General features: G+C 42.8%; 2 pseudogenes; both read left to right on the forward strand.

The window, feature by feature from the left end:
* Positions 1-15,727: 15,727 nt before the first annotated feature.
* On the forward strand, positions 15,728-18,069 carry LOC133250723 (RNA-binding protein with serine-rich domain 1-like; annotated as a pseudogene).
* A 125-nt stretch (positions 18,070-18,194) lies between these two features.
* Positions 18,195-19,774, forward strand: LOC133250725 (heterogeneous nuclear ribonucleoproteins A2/B1-like; annotated as a pseudogene).
* The last annotated feature ends 1,796 nt before the right edge of the window (positions 19,775-21,570 follow it).

Consider the following 21,570-nt stretch of genomic DNA (forward strand, 5'->3'; position numbering starts at 1 on the left):
TGATTTCACATGTATGTTTAACGGATAAATGACCCATCAAAACAAAAAAACCAGACTCACAGATACAGGAAACAAAAAGGTGGTTGCCAGAGGGGAAGAAGCTGGGGGGAAAACAGAAACAGGTGGGGAAGATTAGAATGTACAAACTTCCAGTTGCAAAATAAATGTCCTGGGTATGAGGTGTACAGTCTGAGGAATATAGTCAACAGCTCTGTAATATCTTTGTATGGTGATATATCCAAACTATAGTGGTGACCATTTTCAAATGTATAGAATCATGATGTTATGTAACAAGAACTAAAAAAGGGAAAGTAACATGATAAGTCAAATATTCAAAAACAAACTCGTAAGAGAGTTCAGATTTGTGGTTACCAGCAGCAGGTTGAGGGGTGCAATTGGATGAAGACTGTTAAAAGATACAAACTTCCAGTTATAAGAAAACTAAGTCCTAGGGATGTACTGTACAACACAACAAAAAAATTAACGCTGTTATACATGAAAGTTGTTAAAAGAGTAAATCCTAAATGTTCTCATCACAAGGAAAAAAGTTCTTTTTCTTTGATTATGTATCTACATTAGATAATGGATGTTCACTAACCTTATGGAGGTAACTATTTCATGATGTCTATAACAAGTCATTATGCTGTACCCCTTAAAATATGGTGCTGTATGCCATTTCTATCTCAATAAAACTGGAAGAAGAAATAATAATCACCTATACAAATCTGCTCCTGCTGGACATTGGCTCAGAACACCTGTAGGCTACGTAGTGTAAAATCAAGTTTTGCAATCAAAGGATGAGTTTAGTGCTGACTTAATGGGTGCACACATAATCTCATATGAGGACTCTCTGATAGTTTTACAATGTGTACATCTCATCTTGAAAAGATCTCATACCTCTTTAAATCCAATAGGCCATTCTATCATCTTTTCCTTGATCACCAAGCCTTGACCATATAGACTATTGGAGCCAAACTCTCCCACTTTAATCAAAGACCACCTGGAAAACTCACAGCATTCAGGATATCATACTGCACCACATGACTTCTTTTCTCTTCCAAGGACGTGTGCTCCCCAGCACTGTTTCTAAATTGAATTTTATACAGGAATGGGTGAAGCTAGAGGAGAAGAAAGATTGGGAAATGTAAAGTGTATTCAAATTAGAGATGGAAGGGCTATACTTACAAAGCAAGCACTTCTCCACTTCCCTAAACTCAAGCTTTCTTGTTGGTAGAAGCTGAGTTTTGTTTGGGTGTTTATCATCTCTTGGACTCTAGTGACATGAACTTCTCCTTTCATCCTGAAAACAAGGAGAGAAGGAATTGAATACAGTCCAGACACTGTTCAAAGCCCTGCCTTTGTTATAAGTTTTGGTAAACCTGACCCATAAAGTTTGCTTGTGGCTTCTGGAAGGAAATACGTGTATTCTCAAAAAGGTACAACATGGAATTTTTTTTTTTTTCTCATCCTGCAGTTGGATGTTTTTGATCAAGAATATGACTGTCTGACTGGATTCCATGGTGGCTCAGACGGTAAAGAATCTGTATACAATGCAGGAGACCAGGGTTCGATCCCTGGGTAGGGAAGATCCCTTGGAGAAGGGAATGGCAACCCACTTCAGTATTCTTGTCTGGAGAATCCCATGGACAGAAGAGCCTGGTGGGCTACAGTCCATGGGGTTGCAAGAGTGGGACACGACTGAGCGACTGACACACACAACACATGGGACCTGGCTAGACAAGAGGCTGAATTCTAAGCTAATTGGTCAAGTTGCCATTCAAAATGCAGTCCATTTCCGAAAGTAGTGTTTGTCATCTTTGATGCTTTTGAACTGTGGTGCTGGAGAAGACTTTGAGAGTCCCTTGGACTGCAAGGAGATCAAACCACTCATTCCTAAAGGAAATCAGTCCTGAATATTCATTGGAAGGGCTGATGCTGAAAATGAAACTCCCAATTCTTTGGCCACCTAATGTGAAGAACTGACTCATTGGAAAAGACCCCGATGCTGGGAAAGATTGAAGGCAGGAGGAGAAGGGGATGACAGAGGATGAGATGCTTGCGTGGCATCACCAACCTGATGGACATGAGTTTCAACAAGCTCCAGGAAATAGTGAAGGATGGGGAAGCCTAGTGTGCTGCAGTCCGTGGAGTTGCAGAGTCGGACACAACTGAGTGACTGAGTGAACTGATGACTGTCTGACGACAATAGGTGAAACATGCTCACTATAGGAGAAAATTAAAATCTACAACTCATAAAGCATTAATGGAATTGTTGATTTAGGCTTTTAATCCTTGAACCACAGGAGCGTTTGTCATTTTGTTGTAGGATATAGTGAACGCTTTCATTTTTGAGGTACAATTCATGTAACATATGACTCACCATTTCAAAGGGGACAATTTAGTGGGTTTTAGGACATATGGAATGTTGTGCAATCATCAGCACTCTCTAATGCCAGAATATTTTCATCATCGCAAGAAACCCGTGGGAGTTAAACAGTCACTCCCCATTTCTCCCTAAACATGATCCCTGCCAGTCATTAATCTACATTCTGTCTATAGATCTGCCTGTTCCTGACATTTTTTATGGAGGAAATTGTATAATATTTCCCCTTTTGTGTCTGGTTTCTTTCACTTAGCATAATGTTTTTAAAGCTTGTATGTATACCAATAATTCTTTTCTTTTAATGACTGAATCTTGCTTCATTGCTTATCCGTTTATCCTTTAGAGAGCTAAAATGTATCCAAATTGTAAGGGAAGAGGTAAAACTGTCTATTTGGAGATGACATGATACACTATGCAGAGCCATAAATCCTCCACGCATAAATCCTTAGAACTAATCGATGAATTCAGCAAGAGTGCAAGATACAATATTAATATGCACAAATCTGTTGCATTTGTTTACGCTAATAATGAAGTATCAGAAAGACAAAGTAAAAAAAAATACATCGCATTTACATGGAATCTAGAAAGATGGTGCTGATGAATTCATTTGCAGGGCAGCAATGGAGATGCAGACATGAAGAGACTTGCAGACACAGCAGGGGAAGGAGTGAGTGGAACGAACAAAGAGAGTAGCAGGGAAACATATACATAGATAGCCAGTGAGAATTTGCTCTATCACTCAGGGAGCTCAAACGAGTGCTCTGTGACAACCTGCTGCTGCTGCTGCTAAGTCGCTTCAGTCGTGTCCGACTCTGTGTGACCCCATAGACGGCAGCCCACCAGGCTCCCCCATCCCTGGGATTCTCCAGGCAAGAATACTGGAGTGGGTTGCCATTTCCTTCTCCAATGCATGAAAACGAAAAGTGAAAGGGAAGTCGCTCAGTCGTGTCCGACTCTTTGCGACCCCATGGACTGCAGCCTACCAGGCTCCTCCATCCATGGGATTTTCCAGGTAAGAGTACTGGAGTGGGGTGCATTGCCTAGAGGGATGTTAAGATGGGATGGGAGGTTGGAGGGAGGTTCAAGAGGGAGGGGACATGTGTACCTATGGCTGACTCGTGTTGATGTATGGCAGAAACCAACACAATATTGTAAAGCAATTATTCTTCAATTAGAAATAAATTTAAAAAAATAAAAATTAAATAAAATCACACACACACAAAAATAGTTGGAATAAACTTAAGAAAAGAGATGAAAGACCTGAATGCTGAAAACTATAAAACACTGGTTGTGGAAACCAAAGATGATGTAGAGAAATGGAAAGATTTCCCATAATCTTGACCGGAAGAGTTAATATTGTTAAAATGCCCACACTATCCACAGTGCAACACCTGAAAATAACACAATATTGTAAATCACTATACTTCAATTTTAGAGAGTCATATAACTGCAAACAATGTAGAGCAAATAACCTAACATCCATTCCTAACAAAACCTCAGCAAACTGGGAATAGAGGGGATTCCCTCAACTTGATAAAGCACATGTATGAAAAACTCACTACTTAACATCCTACTTCATGGAAGCATTAAGTATTAAGCAAATACTAGCAGATCATAAGGGAATGAAATAGACAACAATTCAATCCCACTTTCAACAGTGAATAGAAGCCACTCACGAAAGGTCACGGTTTACATAATCCTGTTTATATGAAACTTCCAGAATTGGAAAATCTAAAGAGACAGTAGATTATCAATGTGTGTTGACAGCAGATGAAAATGGAAAGAAATTAATGATGACCATGAAATTGCATTTTCGGGTGACACAAATATTCTAAAATTAGATAGGAGTGAGGGTTGCACAGCTCTGTGAGTGTGCTAAAATCACTGAACTGTACACTATATAAGGCTGAATTTTTTGTGTGAATTATATCTCCATGAAGCATTGCATTTATTTTTTAAAATTTAGTATAGATGGATACCGATAAATTCTGGAGTTAGATGAAAAGTAAAGCAAAAGTGGAAAAATAAAAAAAAAGTTAACTGCAAAGTCTGAGGAATTCATACTTTTTGAATTCTCCACATCAACACAGGATTAAATGGCAAAACAGACTGAGGATAAATGATGGTCAAACATCCCACAGTGGACTCAGGTAATTGTTATGCAAATCATGGAATTATTCACTTTCCAATTCAGGGAACATGGGTTCAATCCCTGGTCTAGGAGCTAAGAAAGCCCACATACCGCGATGAAGATCCAGCATAGCACAAAAATAGTTTTCATAAAAATAAATAAATAAATTAGTAACAGAATAATACTCTGTAGAAGTATCATTAAAGATAAAGGCTATGATCATACAAACACCTTTACAAATAGGTAGAATGTCCTAAAACAATAGGTAACAATACTGTGACTCTAATTAGTAAAGATGTGCACGTTAAAATAATGGCCTTAAAATAATTTTAAAATGGCTTTATATTTGTGCCTCTCATGTGATGCAGAACACACGCTCAGTTGTCTGACTCTTTGCAACCCCATGGACTGGACCCTGCCAGGTTCCTCTGGCCATGGAAATCTCCAGGTGAGAATACTGGAGTGGGATGCCATTTCCTTCTCCAAGGGGTCTTCTTGACTCAGGAATGAACCCACGTCTCCAAGTCTCCTGCATTACAGGCTGACTCTTTACCACTGAGTCACTGAGGAAGCCAAGTTCAAAATAGAATATTCAGTTGGTAAAAATGTGGGAAAAGGGTTCCATCCCTGGGTTGGGAAGACCTCCTGGAGGAGGGCATTGCAACTCACTTCAGTATTCTTGCCTGGAGAATCCCATGTACAGAGGAGCCTGGCGGGCTACAGTCCAAGGGGTCACAAAGAGTGGGACAGGACTGAGCTACTAATCACCCATAAAACAGAAAAAGGATGACCCTGCCCTCTGCTGGCTGGCTTGTAAAGTGCTAGTTTCCCGGCAGGTCCTTGACCACACACCACACACACCAAGAGCTGTATGAATGTGCCTGTGTTTTGACCCAGCTGTTTTACAATTACCTCAATAAGAGAAATGCCCAAGCTTGTTAAGAAGGATTAGTTATCGCATGTCTATTGTCATATAACACAATGACTAAAGTGTTGCCATATCTATATGACATGACTTCTGTAGACATTCAATAATAATCATGTAGATATACATTTACTTAAATTACATCCATGATACACTGTTAGGTATGAAAGTCTGTTTACAGAATGAAGTTGACCATATACAATCATGGACTAACCCAGAGACTTTTAGGAATAACTTTGACAATCACATATGCCTTCAGCTCTTCTGTCCCAAATGGAGATGGCCAGAAATTTCTCTGGCGTCCAGTACAGGAGGAAGGGAACAAAGTTTGACCTCCAGCCTTTGATGTTAATAACACTCCCACCGCCTTACCCTCAACACTGGCCTCAAGGAGAAAAGAGGTTCCCTCTTTCCCCTCACGGGGCCTGAGATCAGAGGGTCTACTTCATCCCCTGATAGTCACTTTCTGACACCCTAACTCTGGTAGAAGGCAAGTGATCCATAGCTTTCACCAAACTAGACAATGTTTGTGCCTGAAATAATTTCCATAAAATATTCCATGGGTTACTTTTAAAGTTATGGAAGGAAACCAAGAGGAAACAAAGCATGAAATGAGACAGCTGGAACGGACAAAGATTGGACACACAAACGTCCTCACACAGATAAAACTCTGGAAAGACTGAAATTCTAACCCCAGAGGTCATAGCCCTCCAGCGCAAGAGCACCTGCCAAAATGACTATAGATTTAAAATTCCAGAAGGAGTTAGTACTGATGGAAACAACTCACGAAAACAAAGTGTGGAGTTCCTACACATCCCTTTACTCTTCCAAGGACATGCAAAGTGAAAATGAAAGTCACTCAGACTCTTTGAGACCCTGGAATTCTCCAGGCCAGAATACTGGAGTGGGTAGCCTTTCCCTTCTCCAGGGGAATCTTCCCAACGTAGGTATCAAACCCAGGTCTCCCGCATTGCGGGCAGATTCTTTGCCAGTTGAGCCACAAGGAAAGCCCAAGAATACTGGGGTGGGTAGCCAATCCCTTCTCCAGGGGATCTTCCCAACCCAGGAATTGAACTGGGGTCTCCTGCATTGCATGCGGATTCTTTACCAACTGAGCTATGAGGGAAGCCTAGACATGTTAAATGTATCAGAGGCACTAGCGATTCCGTCAACAAACAAAGCATGAACAGCACACAGGCGGTTTGAAGGAAATCCCTTGTTAGGCATCATTACTGGAATGAAACCAGAGACATGCTTGCTTCACAGTTGGATAAAGTCCAGATTTTAAGGCAGTGTTTTCATTTTTTTCCTGGAGAAATTAGTGCAATGGATAAAAAGTGAAGGGCATTAACCTGGTCTGAAATGTTATCCCCTTTTCTTGTTTGGCCTTCAGAATAATGGGCTGAATATCTCATTCATTGTAAGGTTAAATGATGACTGATGTCCAGTGGGTCATAATGTTTAAGGGTTGTGGATTTAAGGAACTTAGGGTCTCCAGGGGTGCACACTTCAGCAATGTCCCTGTCAGAAGTAAGCAGCCAGACTGTGCCACTTTCTCCTAAGTGTGACCTCAGACCAGGGGATCAGTGACTCGAGGGATGGTGTGCCTCAGTCGGAGGATCTGACAACAGCAGGAGCTGGAGTCCCAGCAGGTTCACTAGTTTTGAGACCTCTGGGGAATGATCATCGAGAATAGGCTCATGGAGCTGACACAGAAGTTGTCTAACTCTCTCCTCTGTCTTGAAGGGAGTGGGGAGAAAAAAATTAAGGTAAAAAAGAGATAAAGAAGATCACAATGAGAATCTGATCCTAGTTGCTCAGTCATATCTGACTCTGCATCTCCATAGACTGTAGCCACCAGGCTCCTCTGTCCATGGAATTCTCCAGACAAGAATACTGGAGTGGATTGCCATTTCCCATTCCAAAGGATCTTCCCAACCCAGGGATCAAACACTCGTCTCTTGGATCGCCTGCTTTGGCAGGTGGATTCTTTACCACCAGTGGCATGGGGAAAGCACCAGTAAGGGTATGTCAGCCTACAATTCTGCAATTTCTGTGCACACCTTAGCATCTTCTCTGTGGGATTAAATGGACACACACACACACCCATGTGCACGTGTAAACAAGAACTTACTTACCTGTTGTTCGCCTGTTGTTTTTGGCTGCCCACAAAAGAGATCCGAAATGTGTCTGGATCCTGGTACAACTCATAAAGAGGAAAAAATCCACCCCATCACTAGGTCCCCATCTCTACAGACTCTTGGCTTCTGGAATCGCAAACAATGTCCATAATACAGCTCACATACGGTGTATAAGAAATGCAGGAGGAGGAAAAGACAAATCAGAAAGGACATGGCAGGGTCTGCACAACAGGGAGACAAAACCCCACGTCTAAGCTGAGCTGGGAAGAAGCTGGCTCGGGAGCAGGTCTGTAGGCTCTGCTCTCAGAAGGGAAAACTTCTCCTCACGCCAGCGCAGCACAGGCCACTGCTGCTCTGTCTCTCAGCCTGTGAGAACTGCAGGGTGTGTGCCAGGCTGGTGTGCCAGACCAGGGCACAGGTAGAATCAGAGGGCAGGTGTGTATAAGGGGGTCACAGTGCTGAGACCTCACGCTTGGTGTCCCCGTGACGCGAGCAGCCTGCCTTCCCCTTCTTTTTACTGCTTCATGTCAGTCCCATGGAGGAGCTCTGGGGAGGCTCCTGTCCTGGGGCTCTGCACCTGCCTCCCTCAGTCCTGGTGAGAAGCAATGACCATAAACATGTTTTTCCCCTTCCCTCTGTGATTGCATCATAGTCTGTGACTCTCAGGCTTCAGGGCTTGGAAACAGAGAGGGAGGTGTGGGGGAGACGAGCCCATCCCGACACTGAGGGCTCTGCCCTCCTGTGTCCATGATTGACGTCCCTGCACGGAGCTCATGGTGGTTTTGTTACCAGGGTTAGACAAGCTGGGACATGGCAGGGTTAGAAACAAGCTGGTGTGAAATCATCTTAGGACTCTTCATAATAATTTCAACTGATGCTTTAGTAAGAAAGTAAATTTATTCATCAATTACTGATCTTGGCATATATAATTAAGAAAGCCACTTCCTTGATCTCAAATACAATTTGAAATCTATCTTATTAACAACCTAATTTTATACCACGAAGTGTTAGGAAATATAATGAAACCTAAATTCTCATCTATCACAGAGCATGAAATGATACAGATTGTATGGACAGCAGAATAAAAGAGAGGAGAGAAAAATAAGAAGGAAAATCAACAGTTTGTTCTTTGCAAAGATCCACAAAAATACAATGACTGTGAAAAAGGAGAGAAGATTCAGTTACTCAAAATAATAAATGGATTTGTGGGCATTACTGCTGAATTTATAGGGAAAAAAAGGATTTGAAGAAAATACTATGTACAGCTGTACGTCAACAGATTAGATAACCCAGACAAAATGGACAAATTTCTGGAAAAGCTGCTCCCAAAACTGAATCAAGAAGAAGTAGAAAATCTGAATAGACCTATAACCTGTAAGACTATGGAATCAATAATCCAAAAAGTCTTATAAAGCACAGCCTGTACCACATGGTTTCACTGTTGATTTCTACCAAACATAAAAAATGACTTAACAATACTGATTCTAAAATGCTTCCCCAAAAAACTGAAGAGGAGAGAACTCTAACTCATTCCATGAGGTCAGTATTACCCTTTTACCAAAGCCAGAAACGGACAATACAAAAAGAGAACGCAATTAGATGCATATACTCGTGAATACTGGTAGAAATATCTTTAACACATACTAGCAAACTGGATGTAGCAACACATTAAATGGATTCTGAACAACAGACAAATGAGATTTATTCCTGGGACCTAAAAGGATGGTCCAGTGTATGAAAACCAATCATTGTAATAGCTAATAATATTATGACACTCCTTCATAACAAAGACACTCAGCCAGCAGAAGAATAAAAGGAAATTTCAATAGAATAGAGGCCATACATCAAAAACCTGCATCTGTCATCTTAGTTGATAAAGAAAGCCTGGAAATATTTTCTATAAGATTAAGAACCAGGGAGGGATGCCTGCTTTTGCCACTTCTAGTCAACTTAGCATAGGAAGTCCCTGCTAAACAAAGAAGCAAGAAAAAGTTATGAAAAGACAGTTACATTACAAAGGAGGAAGGAAAATGACCCCTGTTGATAGTGAAATGGTGTCACATGTAGAAACGCTTAGATTACACTCAGACACAGCACAAACACATGGCAACACACAGGCACACAGTTAGACCCAAAAAATAAACTCAGCAAAGTTGCAGGATAAAAAATCATCACACAAGGGGCCTCCCTGCTGGTCAAGTGGCCAAGACTCCGAGCTCCCAAAGCAGGTGGCCTGGGTTCGAACTCTGGTCCCTGGTCTGGGAACTAAGATCCCACATGCATGGCAAAGCAAATAAAAACAAAAGCATAAAATTAAAAAAAATACCTAAAAAAAAACACACAAAATTATTATTTTTATATACCGTAAGCACAAATCATTCAAAAAGGAATAAATTATTAGGAATAAACATAAGCAGTGAGGCAAAAGATTTTATTCCCCAAACTATAAAGTATTGCTGAAATAAATTCAAGGAGATATAAATAGGAAGACATACCATTTTATTGATTGGAAGACTTAATACATGAGAATGTCAATACTACACTAAGTCATCTACAGACTTAATGCAATCTTTATTAAACTTCCGATAACATTTTTGTGGAAATAGAAACATGTATCCCACCATTTGTTTTGAAAGCTCAGGCACCCTGCATAACCAAAAGAATCCTGAAAGAGCAAATCAAGGTTGAAGGTATGAAACCTCCTGATCCCAAAATACCCGAAAGGGTTACACCAAAGTAATTAATCAGTGTGGTACTGGAGTAAATAGCATTGAAATAAAGCCTAGAGCCCTGGTAAAGAACAACAACAACAAAGAAACACAAACTTCCTCCAACATCTGGTCAGGTGAACTTCAGTAAGGCTGACAGGCTCATTTAGTGGGGAAGAGACAGATTTTTCAACAAATTACATTGAGTAAAGTAGCAAAGGAAGGTGAGGTGGGCATTTTTCATTCATAATGAGAGCCAAGGCAGGGTCCTCGGGATCGGACCAATCCCTGGGATGATCAGCCCTGAGTGTCAGGGGTAATTTGGACAAATCTGGTTATTGAAGGGGTTGGTTCTTCCTTCTTTTGGGACAGACATTCACCCTGGACACAGATTCCCCTTCCCCGCAGGCAATGTTCCTAGATGTCTTATCTATCGTCCTGGTGTCCCCCACACGCTGCTTCTGATGAAGGAACTCACTGCACAGGAAATGAAATGTGGCAGCGAGCAAATGCTTTTGGAATTCACTGTCCTTCCTTCCCCCAGCCATCCTGAAGCAGCCGGCCTGATGCAACAGTGCAGTGGGCTTTGGAGACCTGAGAGTCAGTGTCCTCTGGGGGAAAATACCTTGCAGGGCTGGGGTGCAGTTCTTCTGGTGGTTCTATAAACTCAAAAGGGCTTTCCCAGCGGGCACAGTGGTAAAGAATCCTTTTGCCAATGTAGGAGACACAAGAGACAGCGGTTCAATCCCTGGGTTGGGACGATCCCCTGGGGGACGAAATGGCAAACCGATCCAGTATTCTTGCCTGGAAAACTCCGAGGACAGAGGAAATGCTGTTTTCTCAGTCCTCAGCTTCCATTTCAATAATATCTGCCGCTCTTAATTCACTCCCTTGTGAAACTCCTTTACCCCTTGAGTCCTTTCTCTTCTCTTAAACATAAAGGCATACTACTCTCCTTCTTTCTCTTCACTCTTTTATTTTGGTGGCATCACATCTTAAACCCTACATTTCCATTTGGTTCTAGTCTCACATATTCTGGCTATAGTCAAGATACCTACTACCAGTTTTCTGCAACTTTCACTAACACTCTACCCAAAATAGAACTGATATAGAATCTTAAGTAGTCTCTACAGTTGACCGTTGAACAGTGCAAGTTTGAACTGTATGGGTCCTCTTATAAGCCTATTTTTAAAAAATAAATTCATACCACAGTACTCCACAACCTGTGTTTGTGTTACAGGGAAGAACGGACTCCATGTTGGATCTATTTCTTTTACTTAAACCCTTAACTTTGCTTCTGGTTGCTTTTGTTTACTAAAAGGACCCTATACAAAACCAATGGGAAGCAAAGGTTCTATAGCTGTATCCTTTTCGTTCACTAAAAAGATACTGTTTACCCTGCCTCCACCCCTCTGCCTGAGTATCGACCCAAAGCACCTTAGTTCAGGACCCTGTCCCCCTGTGGATGGCAGGAAGGAAGAAGTTAACACATCTCCCCACTAAGACTATACCAGAAGATACTTGCAAGATTAAAGGCCATTTTACTTTGCTTCCTCACCTCCCCCTGTCTCTGTTCTATAAAAGAACTTGGCATTCAGACCCAGATAAGATGGTTATTTTGAGACATTAGTCCTCTGTCTTCTCGGTCATCAGTTTTCCAAATAAAGTTGTGCTCCTTGCTGCAGCACCTAGTTTCTCCATTAACCGGCCTGTTTCGTGGCCAGCAAATTGAGTTTGGACTCAGTAACGGTTGTTTGAATGTGCAGTTGTGGAACCATGGATGCCGACTGTGGAGTTATCCCCAAATTCTCAACTCTGTGGAGGGGCTGGGCCCTAACTCCCACCCCCACGCCCATTGCTTAAGATTGTACTTGCCACCTCTCCTGACTTCCTCTTTCATTTAAAAGGCACTTCATCTGATCAGCCACTTGAGCTGGAAACCAGAGTTATCTCTGGTTCTGTCCTTTCCCTGCATATCCAGTCAGTAAGTTCAGAATGTGCATGTGTGTGTGTGTGTGTGTGTGCGCGCGTGCACGCACCACACACTCAGTCATGTTCAACTCTTTCAGATCCCATGGACTGTAGTCTGCCAGGCTCCTCTGTCCATGGAATTTTCTAGCAAGAATACTGGATTAGGTTGCCATTTCTTTCTCCAGGGGATCTTCCCAACCCAGGGATGGAACCCTCAAGTTTTGTGTCTCCTGCACTGACAGGTGGATTCTTTACTACTGTGCCACCTGGTAAGCCCCCACAGTAAGGTAATGTTCTAAAATACTCTGATGGATTCACAAAATAACTCTCTGCATCTACTCTGATGCATTAGGTAGATTGGTGTTTGTTACAAGGTATAGTAAAGAAATTCCAGGCACAGTGTTCTCTTAGGGAAACAAAGATCTACACTGTTGCTGAGGCAGGTTGTGAGTTCTAAACCAGACCTGGAATCCTGGTCCTTCTAAAGCTACTATGAAGTGCAGAAAGAAACTTTCACTCTTATTTTTGTAGAATGTATCCCAGCTGAGGGAAAGAAAACATTACAATGTTGGTAGGGTCTGCAAATACCTAACCAGGCAAAAAATGTGTTAAGTTTTTTTCATCTACAATAGTATCTGATGGTGTCAGTCACCTCAAATTCTTGTGTTTGTGTGCATAGATTTAGGAATCTCTTCAATGCCTTGGATCTGAAAGTGTGTTCTCTGGAGATTGGGTTATCCCCTGATTGGATTGTCCACTCTCTTCCCCTATTAAAGGAAAATCAGAGACAGAAGTTAGTGGACTTTCCAGTGAGCCACAGGCTGACTGCATCTCAAGAGTGGTCAGAGGACAGCTCTTGAAATTGGGGGAACCTGCATAGACCAGATTTCCAAGCTGGCCTTAACTGGTGAGCATGGAATTGATACTGATGGCTAAGCAGTATACATCTACATTTGCCTTTTCTAAAATCTCTTTGTTTTAGCCAACAGTAGCTTTTAAAATGAAAAGTTACCTTACTGAAAGTTATTTCTTTGGTGTTAGTATTGAGAAATATTCAAGGTATTATATAGGTTTGTGTATGAAGCTTTCTTGGGATAATTAGCCAGATTTAAAAAAAAAAAAAAAAAACAAGATCACTATGAAGAAGAAGTAGTATTTGTCTGAACTCTGAGTTTTTTCATCTACAATAGTATCTGTGTCAACAGCCTCAGATTCTTGTGTTTGTGGGTGCAGATTCAGGAATGTCTCCAAAACTTGGATCTGAGAGGGCCTGCCCTCTAGATTGGGTTGTCCACTGATTGGGTCGTCCACTGATTGGGTTGTCCACTGATTGGGTCGTCCACCTTCTTCCCCCATAAAAGGAGAGGCAGAGGCAGAAGTCTTTCCATTGAGGCACCGGCTGTCTGCATCTCAGGAGTGGTCAGTGGACAGCTCTTAGAACTGGGGGAGCCTGCGTTGACCAGATTTTCAAGTCAGTCTCTTCTGGTGAGTTTGGAATCCATATTGATGTCCATCTATATACTTTTGCCTTTTGTACAATCTTTTAAATTGAGCCAATAGTAGCTCTTAAAATGTTCTGTTACTGAAAGTTATTTCTTTTGTGTTAGTATTAAGAAATATTCAAGGTTTTGTATAGGTTTGTGTATGAAGCTTTCTTGGGATAATTAGCCAAAAAAAAATTTTTTTTAAATCACTATGAAGTAGAGGTAGTATTTGCCTGGGATCTGTTTAAATAGTTCTCTCTGAAAAATGTTTTACTCACAAGTTTATTTTTCTTGGCTTTTATTTTTCTTTCTTTCTTTTTAAATTCAGCTCTCTGATTGCTGCTCCACCCAAGAGTTTCTGATTCATCACATCTGGGAGCAAGGCCTGAGACTCTCCATTTCTAGTAAGTCCTCAGGTATTGCTGCTGCTCTAAGGACACACTCTGAGAACCACTGGTCCTCCTGCTCACAGTCTAAGGGTGTTCTCTGAGAACCACTGGTCTAGCTTGTCCCTGGTGGGGTGCAGAAGCTTTCTGAGACTTGACGGGAGGGTCCTTCCTATAGGCAGAGGCCTAGGATGACCCCATAGCAAGAATGGGTCCATACTGCCCCAGATTCTGCCATACTGGGTTTCAGATTTCTTTCTCTTCCTGTTAATAGTGCTTATAATGTGGGTTGAGGAGGCAGTGCTCCCATGAAAGGAAATCAGATTGCTTTCTGAACTAGCTGAGCTACAAAGACTAGACTGTCCCATTGGTAAGCTGGAAGAAGAGAGAATGTTCCAGGCCATCTATCTGATACATCAGCACAGAGTCTGCCCTTTGTGGTTTATTTTCCCCTGTGGTGGCCCTGAGCTGCAAGGAAGAGAGTAGAAACTGGACATCCATGGGCCCTGGTGACAAGGAGGGGAGGTGCAAGGACTTGGGTTAAGGATTATGATTGTGACTTGCCTATATCACTCGAAGCAAGGTCAAGGTGACTTTTAAAAGTTATTTTACAGTGTCCTACTTTACTTTTTTCTCAGTTTGATTTCTCTACCTGAGATATCCTCTGAAGCTATGTCTAACTTTATCTCATTTCTCTTCCAAATTAATCCATTACCTTTGTGTATTCTGATGTTCCTATAATTCTTTGTTTAATGTCTGCTGCTTCCCAGGTGTTGCTAGTGGTAGAGAACCCGCGTGCCAATGCAGGAGGTGTAAGACACACCAGTTCAATCCCTAGGTCCAGAAGATCCCCTGGAGTGGGGCATGGCAATCCACTCCAGTAGTCTTGCCCGGAAAATTTCATGGACAGAGGAGCCCGGCGGGCTACAGTCCATAGGGTTGCAAAGAGTTGGACACCACTGAAGCGACTGAGCACGCAGGCGATGTCTACTGCACTGCAGGCAGACTCTTTACCGTTTGAGCCTCCAGGGAAGCTCAATTTGTACACCTGTCTAAAAAACCTGGAACCTGCTTTGATGTTGGGATAAAATAAGCTAGTACATCATTGGCTCTTGTATTTCCGGGAATATTTAGTAAACAATAAAATGTTTTTTAAAAAATTCAGCTCTCTGATCCGTATGTATCATCAAGTTAAATGGCTATGGCTGGTCGCTCAGTCGTGTTCGACTCTTTGCGACCCCATGGACTGTGGCCCGCCAGGCTCCTCTGTCCATGGGATTCTCTAGGCAAGAATACTGGAGTGGATTGCCATTCCCTTCTCCAGAGGATCTTCCCGACCAAGGGATCGAACCCGGGTCTCCTGCATTGCAGACAGATTCTTTACCGTCTGAGCTACAGGGTTGCCCTTCCCCAAAATCTTCATCAATAACTGTCATTTTTTCTTTCTTCTTACTTCTCTTCCTCCATATCTCCTCTTTCTTCGTCGCTGTGATGGCCTTATTGATGATCACAACATTCTATTGTACTTCACACTGTAGGAAACAGCCTTTAATCTATTAACCCCTTTCTCTCCTGAGGCTGAGAAGCGCGGAGGCGAGATGACTCCGTCTCCCATCCCACGCAAAGAGCGCTCTGGCGAGCAGTCCGCGGATCCCTGTAAAAATACAGGCGCCACCCAGCAGTCCGGCGAGAAGGACCGCGGCAGGGATAAAGCTCGGAAGCGGCGCAGGGCCTCGGGCGGTAGCAGCAGCTCCGGGGCTCGGTCCCGCTCAGGCTCCAGCTCGCCCTCAGCATCCGGCCGCTCGGGATGCTCCAGTGGGTCCCGCAGCTCCAGTTCCAGCAGCTCCCCCGGCTCTCCGAGGCCTTGGCGCCCCCGAGACCACAGGCGGCGGTCCGGTTCCAAACCCAAACCACCCGGACAAGACTAGAAGGAAAGGAGACGGCGCAGCCCCGCCCCTAAGCCCACCAAAGTGCACGTAGCGAGGCTCACGCGGAAGGTGACCAGGGAGCACATCCGGGAGATATTCTCCACCTTTGGAAGAGTTCGAAAGATCGACCTGCGCAGAGACAGGATGCGCGCGCATCCGTCTCAAGGCCACGCCTACGTGGAGTTCGAGAATCCGGAAGAGGCTGCGAAGGCGCTCAAGCACATGGACGGAGGACAAATCGACGGCCAGCAGATCATGGCCACAGCCGTGCTGGCCCCCTGGCCCCAGCCACCCCCCAGGCGACTGAGCTCTCTCCGGAGAATGCTGCCACCTTCCCCCACTTGGCGCAGGGTGAGGAGGAGCAGATCGCGTTCCCCTTGGGGCAGGTCCCCCGAGCGCCGGCGACCCCGCTGCCCCCGCCGCCCCCGCCACTGGAGCGGCTCCAGCTCCAGCTCCTGCCGAAGGTGAGGGCAGCAGTTGACACGTGTCCCCGAGCAGCAGAGCTCTGGCTGCAGGGGTGTTGCTGGTTTGGGGTTGTGCTTGTAAAGGTGCCCTCTAGTGTTCTCGCTGGAAAACTTCCAAGTTTCTATAGTTCCTGGGAGTCACGTAGCTGGCAAAGCCAGCAGGGATGAGCAGGGGGCTTCAGACAGACGGACAGCCCCAGCCTGGGAGCACGTTTTTCCATGTCCCAGACGACCTGGGCCGATCCGGTGGCCTGGTCCTGCCCTAACCTGTCGGCTGGCAGAGTCCAGCAGTGATGCCATCCCTGTTAGCCTGGCCATGCACCCGTGTTTGGGTCCTCTTCTGACCTCTGGGGTCAAGTACCCCGTGCTATGTGCCACACACACACACACACACACACACACACACCCTCCCTCCCTTCCTTTCTCTGAAATTGGTAAGTACACACACACACACACACACACATAAACACACATACACACACCCTCCCTTTCTCTGAAATTGGTAAGTTTCCAGCCAGCTCTGCTGGGTCATCACAGAACCACCCCAACTTAGGGCAGTTGTGTGCTATTCATTGCTCTGCAGGTTACCTTAGCAATGTGTACATTGCTTTTTTGGCTTTTATTGTAGAGTCAGGACTATTTATTTTCTGTTTTGGATTTTGTAACTTTGTAGCTTTTTAGATAATGTTGTGGTGGTTCTTTGTTGTGTAAAGTAATTGCTTTGGATGAACCAAGGATTAGAGTTTTTTTTTAAAAAAAACTTTTATCAGGATTCGAATGAATTGGGGTGATGACTTTGTTCAGTGAAATTCTTAATTATGGATCTTAGTCCACAACTTGGCATGTAATAGGTGCTCTGTAAACATGAGGATCAAGTGATTTTCGTTCCAAACTAAGGAATATAGGGTGTTGAAAGGGGTGGTGTTAGTAATTATGGCAGGGCAACAGGATTAAGATATTTTTATTTTCTTCCTCTAAAACACCCTCTGAAACAGAAATGATGGATTTTAAAAGAAAGTGTGCACTGATTAGGTTTACATTTTAAGTAGATTTTTATGATTAAAGTCTTAAATGGATTAAGAGAGAAAGGATGTGAAACCATAGTGACGACGGTTGACTGCAGTCACCCACCAAAGAGGTGATAAGACTGTATAACTGAACTTGAGTGACTTTCTGAGAAAACTTTAGAAAGTATATTTGGAGTTCGAATACTTTTTTCAACAAAATATATCTTGAGCCCCTTCTAAAGGCAAAGTGAGTAAGTATATATGCCAGGGTAAATCACTAAAGTCCACATTACTCTTCCCTTCATTGGGTATCCAACTTAGTGAGAGAATTAACATAAAATGAAGAGATGATAATACACATACAGTTCACAATTGGAAAACTAAAAGAGAAAATGCAATATTTGATGACTGGGTCTGGAAAGCTCACTCTGTTCAAATAATGTTTTGCAGGAAGATGGAAAAGTACTCAGGATTGATTCAAGGGCAGCAGGAGCTGAGAGGCCATGGCAGCATTGCCAGATCACCGTGGAAGTGCTCCTAGAGGTATTTTCCTGGGGCAACACAGGTTCTTACCACAGGGCTGGGACATGTCCAGTCTGTATCCATCTCTGAGATCTCTCTCATCTCCCTCAGCTATAGGAAATCTGATTGAAGCAACCCAGTCCGATGGAGAAAACCGAGAAATCAATTGCTTTGAAGAGGCAAAAGAGAGAAGCTGAACAAATTAATAAACTCTTTATTGGTGTTTTGAACTTTGAAACCGCAGAAGAATGTCTGAGGAACTGTTACCAGCAGTGGGGAGAACTTAGAGCCTGTGTGGTCCTGAGGGATCCTTCCAGCCAAAGATGAAGACAGTGTGGTTTTGTCACCTTTTCTTCCATGACTGAGGTGGGTGAAATGTCCACCGGACCCCATTCCATTGATGGCAGAGTGCTTAAACCCAAACATGTGTCCCAAGAGCAGCATCTGGACAGCGGGGTGTCCTTTGGACACTGAAGAAACTGTTGGTATTCAACAAGATACTAAGGAACATCATCTTAGAGATTACTTTGAGAAATATGGAAAAATGGTGCCATTGAGATCATTACTGATAGGCAGTCTGGCAAGAAAAGAGGCTTTGGATTTGTGACTTTTGATGACCTTGATTCTGTGGACAAGACTGTGTTGCCGAAAAACCGTACCATCAATGGTCATCATGTAAAAGTTGCAAAGGCTTTGTTGACATGGGAAATGCAGCAAGTCCAGGGTTCTAGAAGTGGAGGAGGAGGCTGCTTTGGTTTGGGGGTTTATCCTGGTGGTGGTAGCGATTTGGGACTAGCATCAGGATGAGAAAGTAACTTCTGGGAAGGATCTGATACATATGGAAATGGTCCTAGATTTAGGGGTGCTTATCATGGGGCTGGAAAAGGGAGAGACAGAGGGTCTGTCTGGTGGTGAAAGTCCCATATCTGGCAACCATGATTGGGGCTGCAGAGGTGGTCATGGCAACAATGGAGGAGGAAATTGTAGAAGTGGAATTAACAATGACTTTGGAAATTATCAGCAGCAATTTAATTACAGTTGAGGAATGGAAACTTAGGTAGCAGGAACTTGAGGGCTCAATACAGTGAAGGAAACTCTGGTCCAGGAGGCAGTGGGGGATGTGGGGGTTGGGAGGGCAAAGCTGAAACTGAGCTGCTTCTTGTTTGCCCTGGGCTTCACTGTCTAGCGGAGGATGAGAGCCCAGAGGTAACTGGGCAGCTTCAGGTTATGAGTAAACATGCAGTGATATGGCAGAAGACACCAGAGCAAGTGCAGACAGCCATTTGTGAATGAATTAAATTATTTAAGAACATTGCCTTCCTGCAGAGGAAAAACTGTATGGAAAATGCCTTTGAGGCAGTTTCTTAGCTTAATTGTTTTTTTCTAGTGATCTTTGTCAGAGTGTAGAAGCATCACTTCTTTGATAATGTTAAATTTTGTTTAACATTAAACATTTTGTTAAATGTTTGTAAATTGTTAACGTATCTTTGTAAAATGTTACATTTAAAAAAATCTTTTGCAGATTTTTCTCAGTTTTTGAAAAGCTATTAGTCAGAAGTATGTTGTAATGAAACATATTAATAACATTATTCCTTAAATTTTAGCATGTAGAATTATTATATGAAGCAGTTGTACATTTATGATTTAATAAAATAATTCTAAAGGAAAAAAGACTTGTGGTTTGTCCTCTTTCACTTATACTCTTTTGCACTTTTAATTTTTACCTTTTTTAACAATTTTTTTCTAATTTCATGGGAAGTCATTGACATAAAGGACTATATACAGTTTTCTTAACAATTTTTCTCTAATTTCATGAGATATCATTGACATACAGTACTATATACAGTTTTCTTTTGATGGAAGAGTTCTATTTTTCCAGGTAATGTTTAAAATTGCTGCTGCTATATATGTTTGAAGTGTATGTGACATCTACATCATGAAATGATTACCACAGTGATTTTAGTTAACGTAATACTGGAGTGGGTAGCCATGCCCTCCTCCAGGGGAATCTTTCCGACCCAGGGATCAAACCCCAGTCTCCCACATTGCAGGCAGATTCTTTACCATCTGAACCACCAGGGAAGCTCTTCATTTAACGTTCATCATCTCAAAATGGTTTTTTTTTTTGGTGTGATGAGAGTCTTAGGATTTACTCTCTGAACATATTTCTTCAGCACTGTAGTGAACGGCAACATTAACTGCAGTCATCATGTTACTCATTACCCCTTCTGCATCTTTTTTTAAAGCTAAGAATTTGTACCTTTCAGCAACCTTTCTCCAATTTCTCCTCCCATGCATTCTCTGCGTCGGTAAACCGGATGTGATTTCTTTTTCTATGGATTCATTTTGAGTATTTGGGTTCTTTCTTTTTTTAGATTTTTTAAATTGAAATATGTGCTTTTTCTTAGTCTCTCAGTCGTGTCTGACTCTCTGCGACCCCATGGACTATAGCCTGCCAGACTCCTGTATTCATGGGGAATTCTCCAGGCAAGAACACTGGAGTGGGTTGCCATTTCCTTCTCCAGGGGATCTTCCCAATCCAGGGATCAAACCCAAGTCTCCTGCATTGCTGGCAGATTCTTTACCATCTGAGCCACCGGGGAAGCCATTTTGAAGTATAGCTGATGAATAATATTGTATAACTTGCAGATAATACAGTAGAGTGATTCATAATTTTTAAAGTTATACTCTATTAAAGTATTGGTCATAGTCCCTGTTGGCACAATACATTCTTGTAGCTTATTTTATACATTAAATTGTAACTGCTCACTGCTCAAAAGTCAATAAAGAGGCACAGCTGGTGGAAGGGAAAGTTTGCTTTATTTTGGATGCCAGCATCTGGGTTCAGGTGACAGGGGCAGGATGGACGCCTATCCACAGGCTGACCAGCCCAGATAGCTGGCTCATTATTATTTCTGGGTGTGTTCCTGAGGATGTTTCTGGAACAGATCAGCATTTGATTCCATAGACTAAGTGAAGTGACCCACTCTCCAGTGTAGGTGGGTGTTATTCAGTCTGCTGAGGGCCACATGGAAAAAATGGTGAAGGAAGGTGAATCCACTCTCTCTTCCTGAGTGGGAATGTCCATCTTTTCCTTCCCTTGGACTCAGAGCTCCTGGTTCTCAGGCCTTCGGACTTGGATTGAAGTTTACCACTGACTTTTAAAAGATATTTACTTATTTAGTTAATGGTCTGTGTCAGGTTTTAGTCTTAGTTGCGGGATGCAGGATCTTTCGTTGTGGCACACAGACTCTCTAGTTGTGGTTCAGGGGCTTATTTGCTTTGCAACATGTGGGGTCTTAGTTCCCCGACTAGGGGTTCAATCTACATCCCCTGCATTTTGAGGCAGATTCTTAACCACTGGACCACCAGGGAAGTCCCAACCCTGACTTTTCTGCTTCTCCAGGTTGCAAATAGCAGATTATGGGATTTCTCACTGTTATAACCATGTGGGTAGTTTCCTAAATACCTCTTCTCTTCTGTAGACTTTATGTCTTATTGGTTCCGTTTCTCTAGAGAA

The sequence above is a fragment of the Bos javanicus genome, chromosome 7, assembly GCF_032452875.1.
Source record: "Bos javanicus breed banteng chromosome 7, ARS-OSU_banteng_1.0, whole genome shotgun sequence".
NCBI lineage: Eukaryota > Metazoa > Chordata > Mammalia > Artiodactyla > Bovidae > Bos > Bos javanicus.